The 15,289-nt window shown below is 51.5% G+C and overlaps 1 long non-coding RNA gene across 3 annotated transcripts; it reads left to right on the forward strand.

The window, feature by feature from the left end:
• The first annotated feature begins 2,363 nt into the window (after positions 1–2,363).
• On the forward strand, positions 2,364–14,378 carry LOC121673005. Of its 3 annotated transcripts, XR_006019107.1 has the most exons (6): positions 2,364–2,466; positions 3,546–3,743; positions 6,520–6,981; positions 9,015–9,152; positions 9,851–10,294; positions 10,656–11,648. It is a non-coding gene; the product is annotated as an uncharacterized LOC121673005 (long non-coding RNA). The 3 variants fall into 3 exon arrangements; XR_006019106.1 differs by lacking the exons at positions 9,851–10,294; positions 10,656–11,648 and adding an exon at positions 12,858–14,378; XR_006019108.1 differs by lacking the exon at positions 3,546–3,743.
• The last annotated feature ends 911 nt before the right edge of the window (positions 14,379–15,289 follow it).

Genomic DNA, 15,289 nt, shown 5'->3' on the forward strand with positions numbered 1-15,289 from the left:
GCAAAAAGGAGCTTCTGCAGTGCTGCCCTTCCAGGAACAGAGGCAGGGGTGCTCCTTGGGCGATGCAGGGAGTGCCAGGACCGCGACCAAATTCCCGAGGATTTAGGCAAAGGTGTAGAAAGGCAGAGAAAATTCCTGGGGAGTGAGAGGTGGTTTTGACTGCTGCCATTCCGAGGAGATGGCCAGAGGTTGGGGGGTCTGGCCACTCTTTCCCAGTTTTGCTGTTTCATCCCTTCCCATCCCAGCACTGGCCAGGAGAGGTTGGTACCCCAGCTGCCGTTGCCTCTGGCAACCTGTTGCCCTTGGCAACTCTCCTGCCCCGATGCTTGTGCCTTTCTAACCAGTGCAGAAGGTAGGGCTTCTGCTGGGATTACTTCTCTTGGAGCTGACATTTCTCTCCTCTCTTAATTGCTCCATCCCCTGCTTCTTTTCAATCCTGCTGGAAATCTTTAGGTGCAAGGGCATTGCTCAGCAGAGTATTCAGCCCAAGCAGATTAGGGGGAAGGCAGGAAGGGCTTCTGATTGTGCTCTATCTGTAGCATAGGTGTTAAAGATGTATTTGTGAGCCAGTCAGAGAAGAATGCTGAGGAAATCCTGTTTGGGTTAATCTTGTTTAATTTTGTAATAAAAACCAGATGGCCGGCCATCTGGTGCTTCTTGCAATCAAATATCTCACAATTAACAGTAATTTACTTGCCCTGAGACTTCCATGATCTTCGTGTGCCTTTTTTCCCCCTCCAACCTGAGCCTGTGTGGTCCCTTCCCAGCAGAAGGCTGAGCGTGAGCCTGCCTGTGGAAAGCTGGGATGGAGGGGCTCCCGGGAGGCATCTGCTTTCCTCCTGGATTTTTCCCCCCCAAAACAGAGGTTAGGCAGCACATCTTGAGCTTTTCTGACCCTGCAGGACCCATGTTCAGGATAAGCAAAGTGAAGGACTGTGTAAACCTCTGGATGGGTCATTGCAAGGTGTATAATGGAGCACTTAAGGGGAATGCATAAATTAAATCTACATTTTTCACCAGGCTGGGGGATTTCTTCAGAGCTCAAAATGGTTATACCTAAAGTGGCTTTGCTCCAGCAGTTGAAGTCGCTGGATGCAATTAAAGGAGATGCAGGCCATCCTCAGCACCCAGGAGGGCTTTCTGAGGGAATTAGCAGCAAAATGGGATGCAGAATAAAACCCATGAGGCAAATATAGAATCATAAACTGATTTGGGTTGGAAGGGACCTTAAAGTCCATCCAGTTCCACCTCTGCCATGGCCAGGGACATCTTCCACTAGCCCAGGTTGCTCCAAGCCTGGCCTTGGACACTGCCAGGGATCCAGGGGCAGCCACAGCTGCTCTGGGCACCCTGTGCCAGGGCCTCAGCACCCTCACAGGGGAGAATTTTTTCCTAATATATGCTAATTTTCTGTGCAGTCTTTCCTTCATGAGTTTGAGAGACCCCCAGGATTCATTATTCCCAGAGCTGACATGGGCCACTTCAGGAACTTCAGGGCTCTTGATGTTTCCTTCCCCAACCTCCTCTGTAGCTGAGCAGCATCAATAGCGAAGGGGAATAAATGAATTCCAGATGAGAGCCCTGCATGCCGGTAGGTGGGAGCTCTCCAGGCATTCCTGGGTGATTGCTGCCTGTTTACTATCCCAATATTTTTTTGCTAGCAGATTAAGGAAAAAAAATAAAATTGAACTCTTCCCTTCCTTCTCCTCCACAAAATCAGCTCGGTGTGCACTCAGGGAATCAGGCCATGGAGCTAAGGGATATATACCGGGGTACATTTCTGCTGCTGTGCTCCACCTCCAAGTTGTTTGTTTAAATACAGAGGAGCCTTCTGAAGGGCAAGAGCTCGTTTCACCAGGGTTCCCCAAGGGGGTGTCAGGGCAGCAGCGGGGTTGATGGAGCCAGCAGGGATTGGGTTTCACACTGCCCCAGCTGCCAAATGATCCCATCTCAGAGGTGCAGCCTGGGAGTGGATCCCACATCCAGCCTGAGCTCCTCAGCTTCCAGTCCAGACAGGGGCAGCTGGGGAAACAGAGTGATGAGTGGGATGGCACGAACACACAGGTCAGTTAAATGGTTTTTCTTCTTGATGGTGATTGTTAGAGCAACGGGAAGAGGTGGCATGTGATGATCCAGGAACTGGGTAGGTGGAATCATGCATGAGCATTTCTAGGCAAGTGCTGCTCAGCTCACAGTGTATTTTGGACCTGTTTCCTCCTTTTCTTTCTCACTTTTTCCTGGTGGGACCAGGGCAGACTCTTTGGCTCTTTGATGCTGCTTTCCCCTCACCTAATGCAGTTTTTTTTTTTAATACAGTGTCTTTTTCTGAAGAAGGAGAAGAATGGATGGGGCTTGGAGCAACCTGGAAGTGGAAGGTGTTCCTGCCCATGGCAGGGGGTGGAACGAGGTCTTTCAGGTCCCTTCCAGCCCAAACCATCCCGTGATTCTATGATCCAGTGAGGACAGGTAACTCCACAGGGAGCACTCTTTTTTCCCAGATGTGCTGCTTGGGATGTCACTAAGGATGGGTTTCCATGGCTTTGCCCCGAACTCTGCTCCAAGTCTGGTTTTCCCACCCACCCAATGATTTATGTAGAGTAGAGAGAGGCTGTGGGGCTCTCCAGGTGGGATTGCTCCCATGTGAACCTCCCCCATCCGTGTTCCTGCAGCTGGCATGGCACAAGCAGCCACCACAGGTGATGTTTGCTGTGTGTTCTGCCTGAGGGTGTGTGGAACAGGAGGCTTGCTCAGTCCTGCTCTTCTCCCTGCCACTTGGACACTTGAAAGGATTGACCCTGCAGGTTTCACCACCCCATTCCTGCCTCTTCCCAGGCTGGAGAAAGCCTGGATGCCCAGCACACCTCTGGCACTGCTTGGAAGGGTCCGTGCTATCCCCACTAGGCAGGGGAAAGCCAAGAAGCACTGGGGACAAATAAATGCTGCTGAATCAGCCATGCCAGGAAGTGAACCTTGTTCTTGTGGAGAGCTGGATCTTGCCAGCACAATAGCTGGATTACAAAGCCATTTCCTCCAATTACCTTCTCTGTCAAACCTCTGCATTGTCTGGCACTAGGAGAGCTCGGATTCAAATTCGTTGTGAATCGGGGCGACGACACCAGAGATTTCTAAATTAATATCCTGCCAAGAGGAATTGAGCTTGTTTTTTCCAATCATGTCAGTTCTGATTCCTTTGCTTGTCAGGGAAAACTTGGGCCTGCCATCTGTTTTCAAGGGCACGGGGTAGAGGAGAGTCGTGGCTTGCTCAGCCCAGCACGCTGAGTTGCAGGGAGCTTTGGGGGAAAAAAGGGAAAAACAAAGTAAAAGGGCTTAGTGGGCCATTCCTGGCACCTGGCAAAGAGCAGAGGGGGAGACCAGAGGCACAGGGTGCTGGTGAGAAGGAAAAAGAGGGCGTGACCTCTTCATTGGAACAGTGGGAATGTGCACAGCAGAGTGGACTGGGATGAATTCCTGCTCTCTTCATGTCTGCCCAGTAGAGAGTCGTCAGCCATTCTGGATACATTAACCATGGTCTGTTTGCTCCACAGGCTGGATTAAACACATTCAACTGAGTGCCAAAGGACTCCTTTGCACTGCAAAACCCATGGACCTTAACATTTCCAGGAAAGGAGCAGCTCCCGTGGCGCTGAGCTGGGCTCTGTCTCACCCTAAATGCATGGGTTTATAAACTGGGGTGGCCCTGGGGCAGAGATCTCCACAGCTGGTGATGGGAATGCTGTGGGAAGGTAGGATGTGGAGAGGCTGGGGGTATTGGGGCCGTCTGCATGTCCCTGTCCTCTTGCAGACAGACTGGGACAGTCTTCAGAAAAGGGGGGATGCAGGGTGTGGGGCAGGGCAGGGAACAGCTCCATGCCTGGCATGCCTCCTTCTGTAGGAGCAGATTTGGGACAATGTTTTGTGTCGCTCCTTTTGGCTCCCAGTGGCTGGAGGAGTCTGATGGGGTTGCCCAGAGCTGAGCCCCCTCAGCCGGTGCCGCTGGGGCTGCACGGCTCCTTTGTCACATCAAACGCTCTCCCTGGGCACCCAGCCAGGGGGTCACCCCTCTGCAAAGGCCCCGTCAGCCCTGGGTGCCAGCATTCCCACCCAGCCCTTGGGAAGGGACACCTGCTTCCCCCGGGCATCCCTGCCATCAGCTGCAGCTGCCAGCCTGGGGACTGTCCCCGCGCCTGGGGCCTTGTCCCTTCCCTCCCAGCCCCGTCCAGCTGCAGGCAAAGGGGCTGGGGGCAGGCAGTGCTGTCGGTGCCAGCTGCCAGCTGGGAAGGGGGAGGCTGCTGCTGTGCCAGCAGGGAATTTGGACAGGTTTCCAGACCTCTCTCCCGTGAGCTGTTTGTACAAACCATCTGCCTGCCCTGGGCACCGTGCTGGGGTCTGTGGGGAGCACGGTGGAGCTGAAAAGACACAGCCATGGGTGACATCCTTCTCCCTCAACACTGTCCCCACGTCCTGCCTGCGGCTGGCTGCACTGCTCGGCTCCTCACAGAAGGCTGGGAAGATGGGCAGCTCTCCGGAGGTGTTGGTGGTCAGCGCCGGGCGCTGCGTGGCCACCCCGTTTATCACCCCCTGCACACCCAGCAGCCGCTCCTTATCTCTCTTCCCAGCGCTGGCGTGCTCCCTGCCAGAGTCTGGAGCTGGAGGAACCCATCTGTGTCACCCTTGCCTGCTCTGTCCTCCCTCCTGTGCCCGGCTGGGTGCTGGGGACAGTGCGGGTGCTGCGCTGGGAAATGCCGCTCACGGCTCCCGGGGGCTCCCTCAGCCCGGGCTTTGTAAATCCGAACAGATGTGGTTTAGAAAAACTTCAGCTTTGAGGCACGCTCGCTCTTCAGATGGCTTCCGAGGAAATTTGCACTTCAGTGGATGCGCGGAAAAATGGTGTTTTCAAAGTGAAAATGAAATGGAAACCAGCCTTCCCCCTCCCTCCCCCGGTGAAGCAGCGTTTGCAAAGTGGGGCCTCTGTTTTGAGATATTTGAAGCACACAGACGTCCTTCTTTTTGCTTCTTCCGCTTTGCCGTTCTTTTCTTTGCTCCTATTTCCCGTATTTTCTTTATGTCTCCAGTCCATTCCCAGGCAGCTCTCAGCTCCCCTCGCCACTTGTAGGGTGTAAGGTGTCAGGAGAGGGCTGCTGAAGGTGTTACATCCCCTTATTTTCCATTTTCCTGGGGATGAAATGTGCTCAGAACTGAAACTCTCTACGGAAACTTTCTGCTTTTTGCATAGATCAGGCTTTATAATTTATGCCTGCTTCCCTGAGGCTGTGCCTGAGCCTTGGGTCCTGCCTGGCACGGGAAGGAAAAGGGATGGCTTCTCAGGAGCTGCTGGCTTACCTGTGGATGGGGAGCCTGCTTGCACTGGCAGCTCCATAAAATCCTCACATCCTTCTGCATCTCCTTCCCTCTCTGGCTGGGGAGAGGATGGGGGGCCTTTTGGCAAGTGGATGTTCAGGACCAGGGGCGGTGGATTCAAACTGACAGAGGGCAGGGTTAGATGGGATATTGGGAAAAATGAGGCACAGGGTACCCCAGAGAAGCTGTGGCTGCCCCTGGGTCCCTGGAAGTGTTCCAGGCCAGGCTGGATGGGGCTTGGAGCCACCTGGGCTAGTGGAAGGTGTCCCTGCCCATGGCAGGGGGTGGGACTGGACAATCTTCAAGGTCCCTTCCAACCCAAACCATTCCATGCTGCAGCGTGCAGCATTCCTGTGCCCACACAATGGATTTAAGGGAAGGAGGTTGTGCTGTGTGAACCTGTGTGTGTGAGCGAGCTTGGACACGGTGTCCTGAGCATGGAGACCTCGGAAGCGGGGATGCAGAGGGATACCCCGGTGTTGGAATAGACAGGGAGGAGCAGAGGCCGTGCCAGATGCCAGCTGCACATCCCAGATCCTGAATCCCGAGGCTGAGCCCTCAGGGATGGTGTGAGGGAGGCCGGACCCCGCTCTGCGGATCGGTGGCGACGAGACCCCCGCGTCCGTGCTTTGTACGAGGAGCTGCTCACGCGGCCTCGGCCGAGCCAGCATCTCCTTTCAGCGGGAGAAGGGAGCAGATGTCTCATTCTTGCGGCTCACAATGCGGCCCTCCCAGCACAGCGATCCATCAGGGGGCTCGGCACGGCCCCACAGAAAAGTCCCTGACACGTTTTTACAGCAGGGCCAGGTTCTCACCACTTGTGTGCATTGGTGCCCCTTGACAAATAGCTCTTGGCTCTGGTTTTGTTCGGAGTCACGCTGGTGTCAAGCATGGGGCTCCCATTCAAGTGCCCACCAACAGTGGCCCACAACTCGCCATTTCCTCCCCTTTTCTTGCTTTGTTTCCCCGTGACAGTCACTCAGAAATGTTTTTTTTTATCCCATTGGGTATTTTTAAAGACAATTTTCAAGGAGCAGAGCAGTGCCTCTGTAATACGGGCCATAAAATGCCTTGGGAATACGTGAGGTGAGGAATTCCTGTTTGCATGGTTGTGTTGCTGACACGACGTTTAATTGCTTTTTTCCCCCCCCTTTTTTTTAGGCAATTTTTCCAACAAGCTGATTTATGGAGCTGGCTGGCAAAGCCTTGAATGCATTGAGAAATGCAACTCGTACAACGGACCAGTGCCTCATTAATGAATGGTTCCTCTTTAAACTGGGATCTCTGCTCCTGACTGCTCTGAGCACCCTGGGCATGGAGGAGAAGTAGGACCAGGCAGTGTGAGCTCCCAGGGTGCTGGTAAAACCCATGGAATTCAGCCATGTAGAGTGCCACCAGGATGTTCTGTGGAGAGCTTCTGGTGATTGAAAGTTTAGGTTTATAACTGAGGAGTTCTTTGTGTCCCCCAGACTGTGACTTTCTGCCGTACCTCTCCAGCTGCAGCTCCCCTCTGATTCAGCGAGCGGGTTGTCTGCTCTGAGAGCATTTTCCATCACTTGAGCCTGGAAGGGAAGAGGGTTTATGGAACGGGGAGCACGAGGCACCAGCTCAGCACATACCAGAGTGAGTATGTAAGCGCTCGCAGGTCAGAGATGGAAGTGCACGAGTGGTCTTGATCATGTTAAGCCACTCTGTGTTCCCAGGTCCAAGGGCCGAGCTGAGAATGTGCAGCACATTTTGCACAGGGACATTTGCAGCTCGTCTAAGGAGAGCTCTCCCTCTGCCCTGGTCTTGCATCTCCTTCCAATTAGTCTCAGCCTGTTAATGGACTTAGAGCTGCTCAGCTGAACTCGTGGTGTCAATGCTGCAGGTTCATCATCTCCTTATGGTCTTAGCCTCCATTCCCTTCCATTCTGGCAAGTCCATTATGATGTCTGTGACCTATCAGTGTTTCTCTCTCCTTCTGACCTGTCCATGTTCCCCCTACTGCCATCATTGTGGAGGTTTTTTGATGGCCTTTCCAAGGTCTTACCCTTTGTCTAGAGATCAGCTTCCACTCCAGCCTTTAAAGTCATCTCCTGCTTCTTTCCAGCCAGGTAAAGCCTGCGGGGATCCTGTGGCAGATAATGTGAGAGGCTCGCCTGGTAATTAAAAAGTCAGGATCTGTAATTAAATTTTCTATAAAGCTCTCAACCCCAAGGTGTGCCTTTATCCCTCTATTAATTAGCACAGGGAAGGGACGCTCCTGTCTAGAGGCAGAGGACAAAAATAGGAGCAGGGACGAAACAGAATTGGCTCCTTTGAATGATAAATATTGTTCCCTTCATGCCTTAAATAAAATGAGAGCTTGGCTAAAACCAGTGGGGTTTTAACTCTTGGAAGCACTGACTTAAAAAAGAATTGGAGGAAATAGTCCTGGACTAGGCACCAGAGACCTCTTCCAGCAGATTCCTGTCATTCCAAGGCGAGCTCAGCAATACCTGTGTGATTCTTGGGAAATGTTGGTTTGACCTCTTTCTGGGACTGCTGAAATGTGCTTTTTTTTTGCAGGCAGGAGGCTCGGGAGCTCACACAGTTCCTTGGGCTCGTGTGTTAGCCCTTGTGAGCTGTGGCTTTGGGAAGACACCAAGTATTGGAAGCACTGTTAGCACGTCATTACTTGGGTTTTGAAAAATTTTTTTTTGATTAGCAGCTTGGAAGCAGTTGAAAAACTCTTCCCTGAGAGGGACTGTCTGAGAATGGTTTTTTTCCCAAACCTTCATTCGGAATTGATTATCCAGTCCTATTTACTGGAAGGAGAACTTGATGTACCTCCATATAAATCTACAGGCAGCAGGGCTTGTGCTGCCAGATTCAAAGGGAAGAGGAGATTCCCCTTTGGTTGAGGGCAATATCCAGCAAAAGCAGATATTGTCTGACAAATCTTGTTAATATTGAGGATTCAAGGGTGGCTGGGCTGGAGAGCACAGCAACTGGATATCTGTAGGATACCAGCTTGGGAACCATGCAGCTGTGCCAAAAAAATGGGGGTTCCAGGAGGTCAGAGTGGACAGTTGAAGTGTTTGTTGGTTGGCTGGAGTAACTTAGGAATAAAAATGAAAAAAAGAAATCAAAAAGCTATTTCAGTTGATCCTATTGAAGGATTTGGGGGACAACTGGGAGAAACACTGTCCAAGTGATGGCAGCTGGACTTCTTCCCCTTGATGCGGGCTAATGGCCACCTTTGGAAGGGCTGCTCTGTGGTTCCATCCCAAGCCTCCGAGACTCACAAATCCCACTGGGAAGCCAACAGGAGAGCACTGTGAGCTGCTTTGGAGGTGTGGAGGTGAAAGTGTGTTAAGACGTGACTTTAATTCACCGCAGAGCCTTGGAGTTTTTTCCGGGAGGTCCAAGCGTGCTCGGATGTCTTGGCTCTGCAGTTGCAGGGATGCTGAGAGACAGCTGAGCTGTCGGGGGCGGTTCTGACTCGTGGGGTTCCTCGAGACAGGCAGCTTCCCTGGTGGGTGTGACTTCTTTAGGTTTGGGTTTGTTTTCCTCATTGCACAATTCCTTGGAATAATGCCCTTCGACTTTTCCTCTTCGTCCTGCTCCGTGACTCAGGTCGAAGGCATCTGACTCAGGGAGGTTGTTTCATGGGGTGTTTTGTGCTTTTCCAGATGTGCAGGAGCTCTGGGACCGTAACTGGGATGGAGATGAGTGTTACGAGCGGTGCTGGTGCTCAACTCTGGTTCTGCCAGAAAGGGAAAGGGGACGAGGCTTTGATACAGCCCAGAGGATCCTCACATTCCATCCAGGTACAGCTGATGGCACCCCTTTGGAGCTGGGACAGGTGACAGGTAACCACTGAGCTGTGGTTCAGGTGAAACCACCACCAAAGTGGTGTTCCCAGATGGCCAAGAAGCCGATGGCCGCTGGGCTGTGCCAGCCACGGTGTGGCCACAGCCCCAGGGCAGGGCCCGTCCCCTGCCCGGCCCTGCTGAGGCCCCTCGGGGCCGTGTCCAGCTCGGGGCCCTCCGGCCAGAGGGACCCTGAGGGGCTGGAGCAGGGCCAGGGCAGGGAACGGAGCTGGGGAGGGGCTGGAGCCCCAGGAGCGGCTGAGGGAGCTGGGAAGGGGCTCAGCCTGGAGCAAAGGAGGCTCCGGGGGGACCTTGTGGCTCTGCACAAGTCCCTGACAGGAGGGGGCAGCCGGGGGGGAGATCGGGCTCTGCTGCCAGGGAACAGGGACAGGAGGAGAGGGAACGGCCTCAGGCTGGGCCAGGGGAGGTTTAAATTGGACATTGGGTAAAATATCTTCACTGAAAGGGTTCCAACAGACCTGGCACAGCTGCTCAGGGCAGTGGTGGAGTCCCCGTCCCTGGAGGGATTTAAAAGCCACGTGGATGTGGCACTTGGAGACAGGTTGGTGGTGGCCTTGGCAGTGCTGGGTTAAGGGTTGGACTCCATGATCTCAGCAGGCTTTTCCAACCTTAAGAATTCTATGATTCCATGAAAGTCAAGGAACTCGCTGCAAGATGCAGTGGTTCAGCACAGATCCTCCCTGGAGACACCTCACGAATTGAGGATCCAAAGTCCGACACTGGAAACTGTCCAGGCCTCCCTGCTTACCTCCCATGGCTACTGAACCTGCTTGATCCTGGAGCCATTAAAGTGGCCTAAGGTTCTTCCTCTTCTTCACCCAGCACCATCCCTCTCTCCCTACAAGGAGTGTCCAGGATGAAGCCACACAGGTTTCCAGCTTGGACTCTCCGGAGCCAAAGCAAACCGAACTCTTAAATACTTCTGAACTCTTGAAAGGCCCCTCAGATACTGTGCTATTGAGCCCAGAAATGCTGGGCTTATTAACTGCTGATGACCCTGGAGGGCTGCCAGCGCTGGGAACGGCTCGTGCTGTCATCACAGTGTGGGGAAAAGCTGGCTGAGCACCGAAGGCCTTCAGGTAGGTGTTTCTGAGCAGCCTGAGCTCAAACTGGGGGGTTTAGCACCAGGAGGGACCTTAAACTCCATCCAGTGCCACCCCCTGCCATGGGCAGGGACACCTTCCACTGTCCCAGGTTGCTCCAAGTGCCATCCAGCCTGGACTGGAACACTTCCAGGGATCCAGGGGCAGCCCCAGCTGCTCTGGGCACCCTGTGCCAGGGCCTGCCCACCCTCACAGGGAGGAATTTCTTGCCTCCTGGGATATATGTTTCACTTTGTAGTGAAAAATACATGGTGGCAGTTTGAACACTTGTGCCTTCCACCCTGCAACAAGCCATGTGCTTTACCCCTTTTCCCTTTTTCCCAATTTTTCTTCCCAGGCAGAAGTTTTTTCACTAAATTCCTACTGGTAGATCTTCCTCCTTTTCATGCTGTGCAAAGACCTGGCAGTGGGGTCAGGACTTGCAATCCACAGCTGGCCTGAAGTCTCGTGATTCAAAGTATCATGGAAAAGGTACTGGAAAAGGGCAGGGGGAATTTCAGAGTGTTTCAGAGGGAGCGGTGTCCGATGTGAAAGCACATGTGCTGAGCTCCATGGAGCCAAGCCCCTTTGTCTTAGAATTATAATGTTAATTAGACCTGACCAGGCATTCCCCAATGTTGATACGTGATGATTTTTGCAGGTTGAATCCTCCAGAGGAAAGTATGTTGAAAGAATTTTAATTTTTGCCAAAAAATGACCTTAAAATAAAAAAAACACCACAACAACAAAACCTCCAAACCTTTTCAAACCCCTTTTGGCACACACCTAACCTGCCTTTGCCCCATTCCCCCCTAAGTAACATTCCCAAAGTCCCACTAGACATTTTGGAAGGCCGAGGAGCAGGAGTGCTGCTTTACTTTTCCTTGGACACACATCTGGTGTTATGGGATTGCATGTTCCAGCTGGGATTGACCTCAGCCAGAGCTTGGCTTCATGGAAGCAGGGTCAGTGTTTTCAGTGCTCTCACCAGCATAAATGGAATTGGAGGCAAGTGGAGCTGGGACCATGCAAAGTGATCATCACAGGAAAATGAGGCTGGAACCACATCCATTCCTGTCTCCTGTCTGTGATTTTTCAGCTGGGTGGCTGATGGGAATAGTGGGAATCCAGCTGTCCTCTCTGCTGTTCTGTGTCACAACAAGAGAGCTCTGAAGGAAATCAAAAATGTGGTTCTTTCATCTTGTTGTCCTAAAAGCTTCTCTCAGTTCCTCCTCTGCGCTGACTCCTGGCTGTCGGTGAGGTGGTTGCTCTCTTGCTGGAATTTCATGGAATCAGAGAATCATTAAGGTTGGAAAAGCCCTCTGAGATCATGGAGTCCAACCATTCCCCCCAGCACTGCCAAGGCCACCACCAACCCAAGTCCCCAAGTGCCACATCCATGTGGATTTCAAATGCCTTCAGGGATTTCAGCTCCACCGCTGTCCCAGGCAGCTGTGCCAGGGCTGGACAACCCTTTCAAGATATTTTTCCTACTCTCCAACTAAACTGCCCAGTGATGCCATCTTGGCAGGACCTTGCTTTTCTTAGCACTTTGGATGCCATCAAGTTACAGGGCATCCCAGGAAAGTGTTAATTTATTCTGACTTCGAGAATATTCTTAGGTTCTTCTGCTAGTCACCCCTCCAAAGGATGGGCATGAACCCTCATCCCCTGCTCCCACTGCCTCTAACCCTTGGTTTGGTGAAGGATGCTTGTCCAATTCTCCACTGTCCTGAGCCTTGAGCTGAATCCATGTTCCTTATCTTCCTGTGGGTGATGATAATGAGTTTGCAGCCCATGTATTCCTACTGTTTCTCTGGAGAGAGTCTCCTGAACGTTTCTATTTATAAGCCCTGGGGAGATCATTGCTTCCTGAAATGATCCCAGCTCCAGCCTCTGTGTTCCTTGTCAGTCTTGGGCTGGAAGAGACCTTAAAGCTCATCCAGTCTCACCCCTGCCATGGGCAGGGACACCTTCCCCTGTCCCAGGTTGCTCCAAGCCCCATCCAACCTGGCCTTGGACACTTCCAGGGATGCAGCAGCCACAGCTTCTCTGGGCACCCTGCTCCAACTTGACTTAGGACAAGATCTTAGGCTTAAAGGAGGCTTAAATTTGAATGTGTTCCCAGTCCGAGTTAAAGGGTTTCCTGTCTAGCAGAGAATCTGGGGGAACTAAAGGCAAGATCCTGATTGTTTCATGTATAATGTATAAATTTATTCTGGATAAAGTAGTGCTTGAAATCGTCTGACGAGGTTATCAGGACAGGTCACCAACCAAAGGGTCATTCAGACTCCCTTTTGTCTTAGCCCACAGTCTCCAGGGCTTAAGCAAAGCCTTTCAGACGAGGTCAAGGACAAAGATGTGAGGACTTTCCTGTGGAGGGTCACACTTTGGTTGCTATCTTGATTAAATTAAGCCTTGTACACGATGAACTCACATAAATTCATGCTCGCCACTTCCCTCCACGCTTTATTAGGTGCTTTAATTGTTTTACACCCTTTTCTGCACTTTGCCTTAGATGTGCTGAACATCAGGAACTTTGTTTTCCTTTCTACAACAGTTGGTGACTGGCTTTTGACTGGAGTAATCTTGGCACCAGTCCTCTCCTTTGGGAAATGCCCCTGTGAACGGGCCAGAAGGAGTTGATGACATTGCTCTGCCCGGAGGCTGCTGCAGCAGGGGAAGTCTGTGATTAGACTTCAACAGGCTTTGGATCAAGTCTGTTCTAAGGAGACGGTGTCAACTTGCTGCTATTTCCTGAAAATCAGCCTGGCCTGGAGCAGGGATCACATCCAGAGGGCTCTAATCAGTCCTTCTGGCCTGTCAGTGGGACCCAACCCATGAGCTCTGCGATTACAGGGGATACCACAGGCCCACGTAAGGCCTGGATAACTCCTTCTGTTTATTTTAAGCATTGCTTCGAGTATGAGCCTGGTCAAAGCAGCGCCAGTGGTGGAAGAGCGAAGAACCTGAGCCTTTCCACATGGAATGTGACTTCATTTTCCAGCTCCTTCCTACTCAAGGAAATATTGTTAGCAGATGGTGCAGTCACAAAACCATCATGTACCACTCCGTTATTATCCGGATGGATTTACTGCTGCAGGGAAACCTTCCTGCTGCCTCGACCAACACGTGGAATTGTTCTGCTCAAGATCCATCCAGTGCCAAGATGTAAATACTCCACATCCATTTCCCTGACAGACTGGTTTGCTGTTGTTTCCTTGAAATCCCAGCCTGGGCTTAGCAGGATGGACAGAAAGGCCTGGAGATCTCGAGTCCTTTTGGGGTCAGAGAAGGAGAGACTCCGTTCCTTGCAGGAAAAGCAGTTGCCATGGTGCATAGCAGCCTCGGTGTGAGGTTGTGTCCTCTGTCCCATCTCACCTCTCAGAGGAGATGGGAAAATGCTCAGCATTCCAGAAGGAAGGGGACTTCCTGCAGGTGCCTCTGGCTTCTTTGCTCACCTGCTGGCCTGAGTTGTTTCATCTACTTGCCAAGAAACTTGGAAGAAATAATAAGGGACATAACGCCACGAGGCAGAGCTACATGGAAATCCTGGGAAAGGGCCTCTCCATCCCATAGTGTCAATGATGCCAACCTCTGGCTGTGGCTTTCCTTCCCATTTTCAGGCTCCCATCAGCCTGCCCTGAAAGCTGGGCAGGTCCAAAACACCATTCCACGCTGAAACCAGCTGGGAAAAGTCTCACAGATGAGAGGAGTTTCTTCTTGGAGGAGAGCCCCAAATTATCCCAGAGAGCCATGACTCCAAATGAACAATCCTCTCCTTTTCCACTCAAATCAGAGATGGGGAAGCATCAGTGTTGGAGCTCCAGGCTGGCTCCAGCAGGTTATTCTCCCTGCCCAGGTTATGCTCTCTTAAATTTCCCAACTTTCTTGGCTGGCAGCAGCGTTTTTGAAACAGCATCCACGGAAATTATGGTCTTGCTTCACTGCCCACACTTGGATGACAGCTGCCTCTGGCTGGAGCTCTTTAAATCTAGTGGCTTGCATTTAAATAAGTTTCATTTATTAAAATTAGGTGAAACGTAACTCTTCCCATAAACAATATTTGGTTTTTTCAAGACCCGCTCAGAAATGTTGTCTTAGCCTTTTGATTCATTTTGTGTTTTTTCTCGCCAATTATTTACGTGTGTACAGCCCATATTTGTGTGGGTTTGGTGCTGATCAGCTGCGTGTGTGTTTATAATAGCCCTTGTGTTATCCCAGCCGGCAGCCTAAAAACACTTCCAAATTATTCCACATCAGAAGCAATGAGGGTTTGGATAGACTCCTAGGGGAAAGTCTTGAAATGGTGCCCAAACCTCAGTCCCAGTGCTGTAAGTCAGGCACGTGGCTGATATTTTATCCACCCCAGCTTGGACTTTCGCAGGCTGTTTTGTTTGTGGAGGAAACGGGAACTTGGGAGCAATTCTAATCAGCAATCTCTTGGAGATGGGCTTCCTCCATTCCTTCATCCTCTTTTCCTCTCCTCACACACGTGCCTGCGCTCCGTCCTTGGTTTCTAAGGAATGATAGAAAATTAGTGCGCAGGAGCACAACGAGCAGGCTGGACTGGGACAAATGCCTCGGTGGAGAGGAGCTGACCTGGCTTGTGCCTTTGGAATGATGCTGATTTTATGCATAAAATATTTAAAAAATACATTTTATGTGTAAAACTTGGATGACTGTAGGTGGGTGAGCACCAAGGATTTCAAGTCCAGCGCTGTCAATAAAGTTTGGGGTTCAGACCTAAATAGTGCTGTAAAAAAACCTGGAAATGCTCCAGGAAATCCTAGAGTGGTTTGGGTTAGAAGGCATCATAAAAACCATCTTGTTCCACCCCCTGCCAAGGGCAGGGACACTTTCCACCAGACCAGGTTGCTCAGTGTGGAAAAAAAGCAGTATTGTCTCGAAACCAAATTCCTACATGCGAGTTCAGTGCTGGAATTCTTTGCTTTCTAGCTGGACTAAACAAGACATTGTTTTCCGAAAATG

This window comes from Corvus kubaryi, unplaced genomic scaffold (genome assembly GCF_017639235.1).
Source record: "Corvus kubaryi isolate FWS band 111438036 unplaced genomic scaffold, C.kubaryi_AGA036_p1.0 65084, whole genome shotgun sequence".
Taxonomy (NCBI): domain Eukaryota; kingdom Metazoa; phylum Chordata; class Aves; order Passeriformes; family Corvidae; genus Corvus; species Corvus kubaryi.